The sequence below is a fragment of the Cryptomeria japonica genome, chromosome 9 (genome assembly GCF_030272615.1).
Source record: "Cryptomeria japonica chromosome 9, Sugi_1.0, whole genome shotgun sequence".
In the NCBI taxonomy this organism is placed as follows: Eukaryota; Viridiplantae; Streptophyta; class Pinopsida; order Cupressales; family Cupressaceae; genus Cryptomeria; species Cryptomeria japonica.
Genome location: NC_081413.1, coordinates 365,898,802 through 365,909,370, shown reverse-complemented (window position 1 = coordinate 365,909,370; position 10,569 = coordinate 365,898,802).

The following is a 10,569-nucleotide window of genomic DNA, read 5'->3' as shown; positions in this document are numbered from 1 at the left end:
ATGTTTCATCACCCCAACTTAATTTGTGCATGAAACAAGGTGTTTGTAAGAGATTATTGTAATCATTCACAAGTCATTTACATATCCACCAAATTCAACCAAATAAACAAGCTTGAAGTGCCACCCAAACAAGAACATGGAAATTATCATGAAATGGTAATGGCATTCCAATTTCCTTGTTATTTAAGCTCAAATGCATTCATACTACACATTCTTATCACAAATAGACAAATATTCATCAGTAATTTTTATCATAAATTCTCATGCAAAAAACCTCATCCATATAGGTATCTAACCTTTTCTCCTTTCAAAACAAATATATTTCTTATGCTTGTGCCAAAATGGGGTCTTCCTCTCCTCTCTGCCTCCAAGATCTGATACCTCAGTTTTTATTCTTCATCATGTCATGCCTCACAATCTTAAAATACTATTCATTTTTACTTGAAACTATAATTATCATTATTATTTTATTTATGAAGTTTCTTCTTTTTGCCATTATATTTTATATTGATCATTTCATTCATTGGGTATACAAAGAATGACATGTACCCACTATGTTTATGTTTATGTGGTCAATTTGCAAGCTTTGCTATTCCTAAGTAAGGATTCTATGAGTTATTTGATTTTGTGGTTTTTTATTCATATGTTTAACATAAAATTATTGTTTATTTAATAGTTATATTTAATTAAGCACATAATTAATTTAGATAAATGAGTTGGGATTGATAATTAAATTTATTAAAAATAGATAGATAAATTGAAAAAATAAAGTACCATATTTAATTTAATCTTTGATAGGTGTTGTCTTGTGACAAATATTAGAACATGATTTGCAAAGTGTTAGAAGTTTTATGATATATTTTTTTTTGAATTCTACATAATATTTATTTCCCTAATTGAACTTTATGAGTGAGGATCTAAACATTCGTATAGACTTGATTTGAAATTAATGGTTCCAATCTAACAAAAAGATAGACATTGGAATTCACTCACCCTTATTTCATATATCTAAGTGTTTGCAAGGACTAACAATGGCTAAAATGTCTACAATTATTTTTGAATTATAAGAGTCAAGTTATCATCAATCACACTCATATCAAATCATCTTTATAAATATAGATTGAAGGTATCAAACAAGCGTATAATAGACCTAAAATAATATCAAAAGTAAAACAAATGCAAAATATATTTCTATTGATATTATTTAATCGTATTATTTTATCATCAAGTGAAAAAAATTGGAGGTGAAAGTACATAATTATTACCTATTAAATTGAGTGTAAATATATCATAAATCACTTAGTAAAATAAATAATAATAAATGTATGATTGATAATGAAACACTAATTCTTGGTGATGGTTCAATTCCTAATTTAGAAATCAAACAATTATTTTTAAAAAACCAAAAATAAATAAAACATTATAAAAGTCAAGAACATACTTGAAGTGAAGAAAATATTGATAATGATTAAAATTTACCTAATATAAAAAGAAATGACCATTTAAGGGAATAGTGGAACCAAATCCTTCCTAGAGTAGATGTTTAGAAGCAAAAATGCATAATATAATGCCTCAAGGAAGTAGACAAAAAAAAACTATGCTTTCTCACTATTCTTCCCTCAAACATAGAAAAATAATAGTATCTCCAAATTAACTATCAACAATAGCTCAGTTTTCATTTAGGAAGATATGAAAAATTCTATCATCTCTCACTTTTAATAATTGTTTAGCAAGGATACCCTTGATGATATCACTTTGGTTAGAAATATGTTACAAGTAATTCATAATTTCATCTTAGAAGATGTAAATTGATTGATGTTAAGAATGATTATAGAATTGTAAGTTTAATATAATTAGTTTTATTTCTCAGCCTTCAAAGCTCTTAGACTAAACAAATTACCCCCTACTTTCTTCTAAATTAATTAATGTTCACATAGTCATCACATGGGTTCTTAACTCACAACCAATCACAATTAGTCAAAGTTGGGTGCTCTATTACTTTTTGATGTCTTTCAAAAATCCACCTTAGAACATACAAACTTGGGTGCTTGGATCTAGGTACCAATCACAATTAGAGTTTTAAATAAATGTGGAAACTAGGCTTCCTAGGAAAATTGAATATTCAAATTTTCTTTATAGAATTTAGACTACTTATTTTCAACAACTAAGCCCTAGAAAATTGAAAAGACCTTTTGCAAACCTAAATGAACAACAAGTAGCCCCAAAATTAAACTTACTTGTTATCACCCTATGTAAAGTCAACCCCTTGTAGTTTCCTGTAAATTTGTAATTGGTCACATTGCTTGAATTATAGTGTACACCAATTGTTCAACTACGACTCTTCTTAGTTATTATCTCTTCAATGATTATCTCAAATGAATGCAATAATATTGTAATATTCCCCTTAATTTTTTTTATTTTTCAATAGAAAGATTATAGTCACACCAATCACCTGTTAGGGTTAGAATAATGAAATCCAAACAACTGAAGGGAACCCTACACCTTTTGATCACCGAGAGCCCAGACTGGGAGGGTGAGAGCATACAATATCAGGGGATCATTAGTAATAATGTGCTAAAGTGCTTAATACAATAATGGGTGGTAAGCCAACCCCTTTCTCTTAGCTAGCAGGTGAATCAAGAAGCTTGGCGGTAAACCAACCGAGAGAACAACACTCCCAAAACATGAATCACTCAACCACAATGTTTCAACAGGAGGACTGAACACACCAAACAAGCTCAAGTCAACCGCTTATGCAGCGAGAAGATCATTACAATAAACATCACTCAACTGCTTATGCAACAAGAGGACCATTACAAACAGATATCACTCAACCGCTTATGCAGGGAGGACTGAGTAACAAATATCAAAATATAGGCGACAAGTCAGCCTCTTCCACTTTCCAGTGGAAATGCTTATAATCCAGAAATGCTTAGTAGTACTACTACTTAACCTTACAATATAAAATAAAGAGATAGAATAGAGAAGTAATGTTGTCCAGTGCTGATAAATTTCTTCGAACAGTTACTAACTCCCAAAAGATCCTTCAACATGAATTTATGAAATCCTAGGATCAATAACACGCAGACCAACAACTTCAAGAAACTAAGAAATGCTCAATTATCTCTCCAAACTCACCCAAAAACACCCCAAATCACTCCCAAATCAACTAACTTACTCACACTACGAAAGGCGCTCCCAAACACCAACTTTTGGAAATCCTATAATTTTATGACAACAAGCTGAAAACCCACCAAATCACTCATATCTTTCTCTATAATAAATTGAAAAGCCTCAAACTAGATGCAAATGAAAGATACAAAGAAGGCAATAAGGATAGAATAGATAAACATAAACTAACAATGCCCCAAACCCAAGACACACAACCCGAAGCACCTCCAACATAGGGCGTACCAAAGCATAAGTTCCATTTGCAAGATAAATTTCAATAAAACATGAAAACCAATGCAAAATTACTTGAAGAATCGCCTAGGACATCAAAAACCAAGGAGCCAATACCCAAAAGCAGTAGGAGGTCACATGAAGACTTATGAATGAAAATATGCTTCAGCCATGACTTCCCCAATAGCCTGGAAACACACCAAAACTCAAACTACAGCAGATCCAGCAATCCCACACTTCAACAAACTCAAAAAATATCACTGAAAGAACATGGAAAACAACTAGGTATTGTCTTGCAAGTACGAAACTACACTTAGCTAGGAAGGATCACTTCGAAGCTCAGATTTCAATTGCCAAACTAGCAGCATAACGATGCAATTTTTAAAGATACCAAATGAGAGGCCAAGCACCTATATTTATAGATTTTTCCCCCTGAAATTCAAATGTAATTGCTCCCAAATTCACCCAAATCTCATTGCATTTCATTTCGCTATCACATGGCGTTCAATTTACAGTTCATTTCATTACCAAAGTGGGTGCCCAAGTTGTATTTAATCAATAATTAGACAAGTTTGAACTTGCCTAAGTCCTCAAACAATAACTTAAGGCATTCTTCAAATTTCAATGCCTAACTTAGGAAAAACAATATAGATAGTAGATAAATGTTTTCCCCTAAGTTGCCCACAATACAAATAATTAAATATTAAACCTTTGGATAAGGAATTAATATTTAGTTAAATAACTTATAACTCCAATACTGATCAATACCAAAATCAAGGATGAAGCTATGCGATGAAGACCACTAAACTATGCTGAGTCAGGACCCTGTTTGAGGCTACTAAAAATAGAAATGCTCAACACAACCACTTACTAAAAATAGTAAGTCAAGAAATATTGCTCCGAAAAACATGATCTTCACACCCAGAGAAAGAGCTTGGAAAGCTCAGTAGAACTGCATCATCCAAACAACCAAACCCTAACTTATTAAAAATAGTAAGTTCTTACTTCACCAAAAAATCAAATGCATGTTATGCCACCCTGGAGTTCATGGAAAACCTAGAAGGAAACCATAAGTAGAATTGAAGAATTCCCTCATGACAAACCCTAGAAAGCTCATGTAAAACTCCACAAAAGTTGGAAACCCTAATTCTCCTTTCCAAATAGCCTACAGGTCTTCGGAATAGGCCAATGGACCACTCAATGCACATCATTGAGAAGGGGACATTACAAATATAATCATAGACAACCATTAAGGCTCATATGTGTGAATTGGCAACCTACAACTAACCATTCTCAGTAGCTTTGAACTTGACTCATTGATCTTCATTGGCGTTATTTTGCATGCTCATATATTGTTACTAGGACCCACCATATAGATATGGGATAGACCCATTTTGTGTTGGAATGTGAAGTCAATTAGGACTCTGCTTCTGTATGTGTCATACAAGTTGTCTTCAATTAGGACTCTGCTCCCGTATGTGTCATACATGTAGTTGTATGAGTTGTACTTACTATATTTAGTAAGTTGTCTCCAACTAAGACTCAGCAACTTTTTTGTGTTGACTTAGTAAATTATTAAGTGATCTATAGTAGAATCAAGTTGGTCTCTATATGTGCCAACCTTGTAGACAATTGAGAGCCACATATAGACTTAGTCAATAATATGACTATAGTGGTGGCATTAGAAGTGTAGTGCCCCTCTGTGATTGATCTTGCCTTTTGTACATCAATAGATCATATTAATATAGCTTAGTCTACTTTATAATTATTATGATAGTGCTTGGTTATTGTGACTATCTTCTTTTATGTTTGTGATAAGGATGATGTCATACCACTCATTCATGAGCACGATATGACATTGTGATTCCCCTTCACTTGTCTGTTTATTTCATGATATATGTTTTGGTATATGTTGTTGTACGTGTATTGGTGGTGAAAGGTTTGCAAGTACTAGACATCGACTCCACCTCGCTTCATAGGTCTGAGTGTGTTTTCATCCCAATGGAAAGTTGATCGGAGATGACATGAAATCCCATTCTACACTCTAGGTTTAAGTTGGTATCCTGTCAGTCTTAGTTTTGTGGTATTTTATGTTACCCTATGATGGGTTGTCTTGAGGAGTTTGCGATTATTAGTTAATTAAATTATTAATTAATTACCTGGCTTATATAGTTTATTTATTACAAATTAAATTATTGGATGGCATTGGTATTGAAATATAATTGCATAATTAATTATTGAGCGTGTTATTATTTATTAATGTTATTTTGTGGATCATAATATTTGGCATTTATAATTATGTATGAAAGATTATTTATTTATTTTTTATATTTTATATGTATGTGGGAGATAGTAATGGTATTGAGTTTAAATTATATTTGTTGGAGTATTTTTATATCCATCCGTACATTTAATTATTTGTTTATTGTGTATTTATTATTGGCTTATCTATTTATTAGTTATTTATTTGTTTATTATTTATTTATTTATATATTTACTTGCCACTTGTTATGATTGACCTTTTTGGGAGTTGTGTTTGTGAGATAATATTATTTATTATTTATTTATTTATATTATTTTTTGTGGTTTAATAATTATTGGGCTTTTGATTTACTTATTTTATTTATTAGCCCTTTCTATTTTATTTATCTGTCAATGGGTTTATTTATTATTTTTTATTCTTTATTCTTCCTACCCATTATTTATTTATTATTTATCTTACTTACCCTCTCTCATTATTGGCTATAAGGTTGGAGATTGTAATAATATTATTTTATATTATTGTTGTTTTAATTTTTGAGATGGTTGGTAAAAAATATATTATTTTGGATTTATATTTTATTTATTAGTTATTATTTTATTTAATTTTTTAATTTCCCATTTGGTTTAATTATTTATCTATTATTTAATTATTTACCCTACCTACCCTATTTTATTATTGGTTGAGATATTCGGGTAAGTTAAGTAATATTATTTTATATTTTTCTTACCTCGAATTTGGATAGGGGTTGGTATAAAATATTATATTTTTAATTATTTTTTATTGGTTGACATGTTCCATGGATTTTGAATCTAATTCTATTTATTTGGTTTTCTGAGATTGTTGTGGTGTGGGTTTGGCTGGAGAAATTTTGCATTGTTTGAAGATTTGGGATTTTTGGTTTTGGAACTTGGAGTTGGGATTGTGCTTCATCAAATTGTTGTCTTTCCATAACTTCTAATACCAGTTTAGAGATCTACTTCTTTTGGTTATTGAAATGGAATGTTTGTAAAAGATTGTCTGTGAGGATAAGAAATTGATGTTGTTGTTAAATTAAATATATGGTTTAATAATATATTATGGGGACTACTGTAATTTGCAATTATCTTTTCTAGAAATGCTTTCCATGAATTTTGGATGCATGAATTGCTGGTGTTGTTTTGGTTAATTCAATTTATTTCATGTTGTGACTTATTTACGCCTCATTTTTGTTAAGTCCGACTTTGGTTTAAGTGTTTAATTTATTTTTTCAGACTTGGTTGAATGTTTTTGGGTTGTTTTGAGACTTTTTTATGCTCTGTCTTATTTGCGCTATTGTATTACATGTATGCACTATATTATTAAACAAAAATATTTTTTTGTTATTGGCATAAGTGTTGCACTATTTTTTATATGCGCTAAGACAGTCTGTGTAGGCACTAGACTATTATTTGATGTTGAGTCATCTTCGCTTTCTGTTCTTTTGATTTTGCCAATCCAAAGACTGTCCTTTTGGCTTTTCTGAGTTTCTTGATGTTTTTACGGGAATGATTTATTGATTTGAGATGATTAATTACACTAATCGATTGAGAAAGATGGGAAATGCCTTGTTGTTATTATTTGAGATCATATTGGATGCTTTTGATAATGAGATAATTGATGTTTGATGATTCTTGGCTGCCTATGTAAGGTTGTGGTTTTAGTATATGTTGTTCATGGTCTTGGAGATTATTATTTGATGTATAACCTTGGTTATCCAATTATGATGCATTGAGAAACCATGTTTATTATGATTTGCATTGTTGTCACCCTAAGGTCTAGGTGCATGCTAGGGGGAGTGGGCTTCCAAGTGAGTGACTGGGACCGTGGGGAGTAGACAGCTAGGTTACCCAGAGTCTAGACCACGAGAATATCTCATTGAGAGTTTATCTTGTAATCAACTGGTAATTTAAATTCATTGATTTTAGGAGTGTTGGGTACTAGTAATTCACCATGATAAGATAAGAAATGGTTTTGTGGCCTCAATGCATGTCCTTGGGGTATTTATAATGATCCAAGAATGGTTGAGAAGACCTTGGTGATCCAGGTAAGCTAATCTCCCTTACTCCTCCAAAGTTGAGATGGCTCCATATGGGCATTATGGATGTCAGGACGGGTTTTGAGGTTCCCATTATGATTGCATGTGATGACACTCTTTCCCTACATGTAGGTCCTAGCACCTTGAGTCTTGATTTGTTGAATAGCCTCTAGAGGTCTTATGTTTATATTGAGCTTTGATTTAGCCGAGTGATGTGTGGAGTGTTATCCTTTGGTTGTTAGGTGTCATCCTAGATCTAGATTGTGTGTAGGATCTTGTGTCATCTCCTAGCATGGGGGATGGTTCCTTTGGTTCCACATGGTCAGGTGGTTTGATGTCTTCTTCCATTGAGATGTTCTTAATTGGATGCTCTTTTTGTGTGGATGTGGATTATTATCTCTTCAACTATGGATGGATACTTGTAGCAGATTGGTGTATATGATTCATATGGCATACATATGTGTAGAATTCATGGTGTAATTGTATTTGTACTTGAGAGCTATGCTCCTTGATGTAAATGTATATAGTATTCATATGAAATGTAGATGACATATTAAGTGGACATATTGATGCATTCTTATTGTATCTTGGAAAATGGTCATTAATGGAATTGGTTATATATATGTATTTAGTGTTATGGTCATTAATGGATTAGGAATGTGGTAATTAGTATTGAAAATGGAATAATGATGCTAGGATGTTGAATAAGTGATTGGGATTAAGAACATTTGGAATTGGTGTTTTAAAATGAATCTTAGGGGTTTAATGGGATTTGTATTATTAATGGATCTATTCATGATAGATAGACTAGTGAGGTATTTTATGTATGCATGAAAAGAGAAAGGTTAGTTGAGTGATAATGCATTGGATCATGGTAGTAAATATGATATTATTCTTATATGGATATGATCTTGACGAGGTTGTAAGTAATGACGTTGAGGTACCCTAGGGAAAGATTAATTATAGAGTTGTGTTTATTTTTGCTTGCATATATTTATTTTATGTTTATGTCTATGCTGAAAACATGTATATCTTGTTAATGGATGATAAATGAATATGAGAAATTAGTTGAATATGTTGCATTAAGTGATGCTTTTAAAAAAAAATTCTCTATTTGCATATTACATGGTTAATTTCTCTAGGGTATTTTCGTGGGCATTACATCTAGTATTAGAGACCGTGTTGCAAACACTGGGATCTTTGGGTAAGGTTGTTGCTTATAGTCCCAGGTGGTGTGCTATTGTGTTCTCTTTGATTTGAATTGTCCTTTTAAAATTGTAACAAAATAAAGAACAATGGAACCTTGGAAAATTTTAGAAAACTATGCTTTGTGCTCTCTCCTTAATCCTTTCTAGAAATCATAGTTGTGTGTGGCATGTGTATTTGTTTCTTATGCCTGACTTTTGGATGCTAGCAATATATAAATTTATATGCTACAAAGTAAGAGAATTTGTGTATATCCTCTTAACTAATGCTATTCTTATCTAGGATTAACTTGTCACGTTGAAATAATACCTTAATTTCTTTTGAATAGAAGCTTAAGTGTTTGTATTGTGTGTATAATAATTAATTAATGTATATTATGATGTGTAATTAAAGAACTTATGTGAGACACTTTATCTTTTCCTAGTATATGACCTCCTTCATTAAGAATGATTTCTTAGACTTTCATAAGAGAATACATTGCATTGAAGATAATAAAGGAATATGGATATCTAAACAAATTTATGGATTTAAATGTCTAGGGTGCACTCTCTAACACATCCAGGGCATTGTATCCTTGGAGGCTGTGCAATAGTTATTCCCTTTGGTGTGACTGATAGTGGTCACCTCATGATGTAGATTTGGATGAGTTGGCTATATTGTGTTAATTGGTGATTGAATGAAGTGTCATTGGAGTTAATTTGGCTTTTGCATTTTTTAAATTCTTCTTTCATCTATTTTGTTCTGTATGATGACACTTGTCACACTTTCTTTCTTGTTGATTTCTCAAGCAACTTTTCATAATTTGACATTAAATTTGATGATCCTTTATTTTTGGACATTCTCTTTTGTTTAGATGTCTATAGTGGTCATTATGAATGTTGAGTGTTGTGGGCCCTCGTTTTGTGTGAAGTCTAGTCTCTATCATGTTCACTTCAAACCTCGTATAGTGTGTGCAAGGGAGGACACCGCAGAGAAGTGCACTAGACTTAGCAAACAATTAGATATTGTTGATATTAGTTGAGTAAATTAAATATGTTAATAGGATGATATGTACTTGTAACTTTCTAGATTTTATGAAATGTACTAGCAACTTTCTAGATTTTATGAAATAGATAGAAGTACATTTGGATTTGAGAAATTTGTCATATATGAAATAGTTAAATGAAAATGAATTGCTAATTCTCTATTTTCAAAGAGTGATTATGTATATATCATGTACAATTAATGGATAAGGGTGCCTTTGGATAATTTGATTGGATGTAGGATGCATCAAATGTTTATATTAGGTAGTGAGATTTATTCCTTCTTCTTAGTTAAGATGGTGTTGTGCTTCATGTTTGGTTCTTGATGTGGAGGCTGGGATGTTTGAATGTCGTAAATCTTTTTTTCTCGTAAGTATATGGGTTATATATTTCTAAAAATTGTGGGTTACTATGATTTTATTTGGTCTTGAAGAAAGATTATTCAAGAAATTATTCCTCATATAAGTGTATGACATGGCTACTTCAATAATATAAGGATGTTCCTATGTGTAAAATATTACATAAAATGTATATATGTCTTCTTAACTGGATGCAATTAGATGTTAAATGAGTGTTGCCATACTTAAATGGTGCGAGTTATTGTGATTTTTGCTTATAGATGC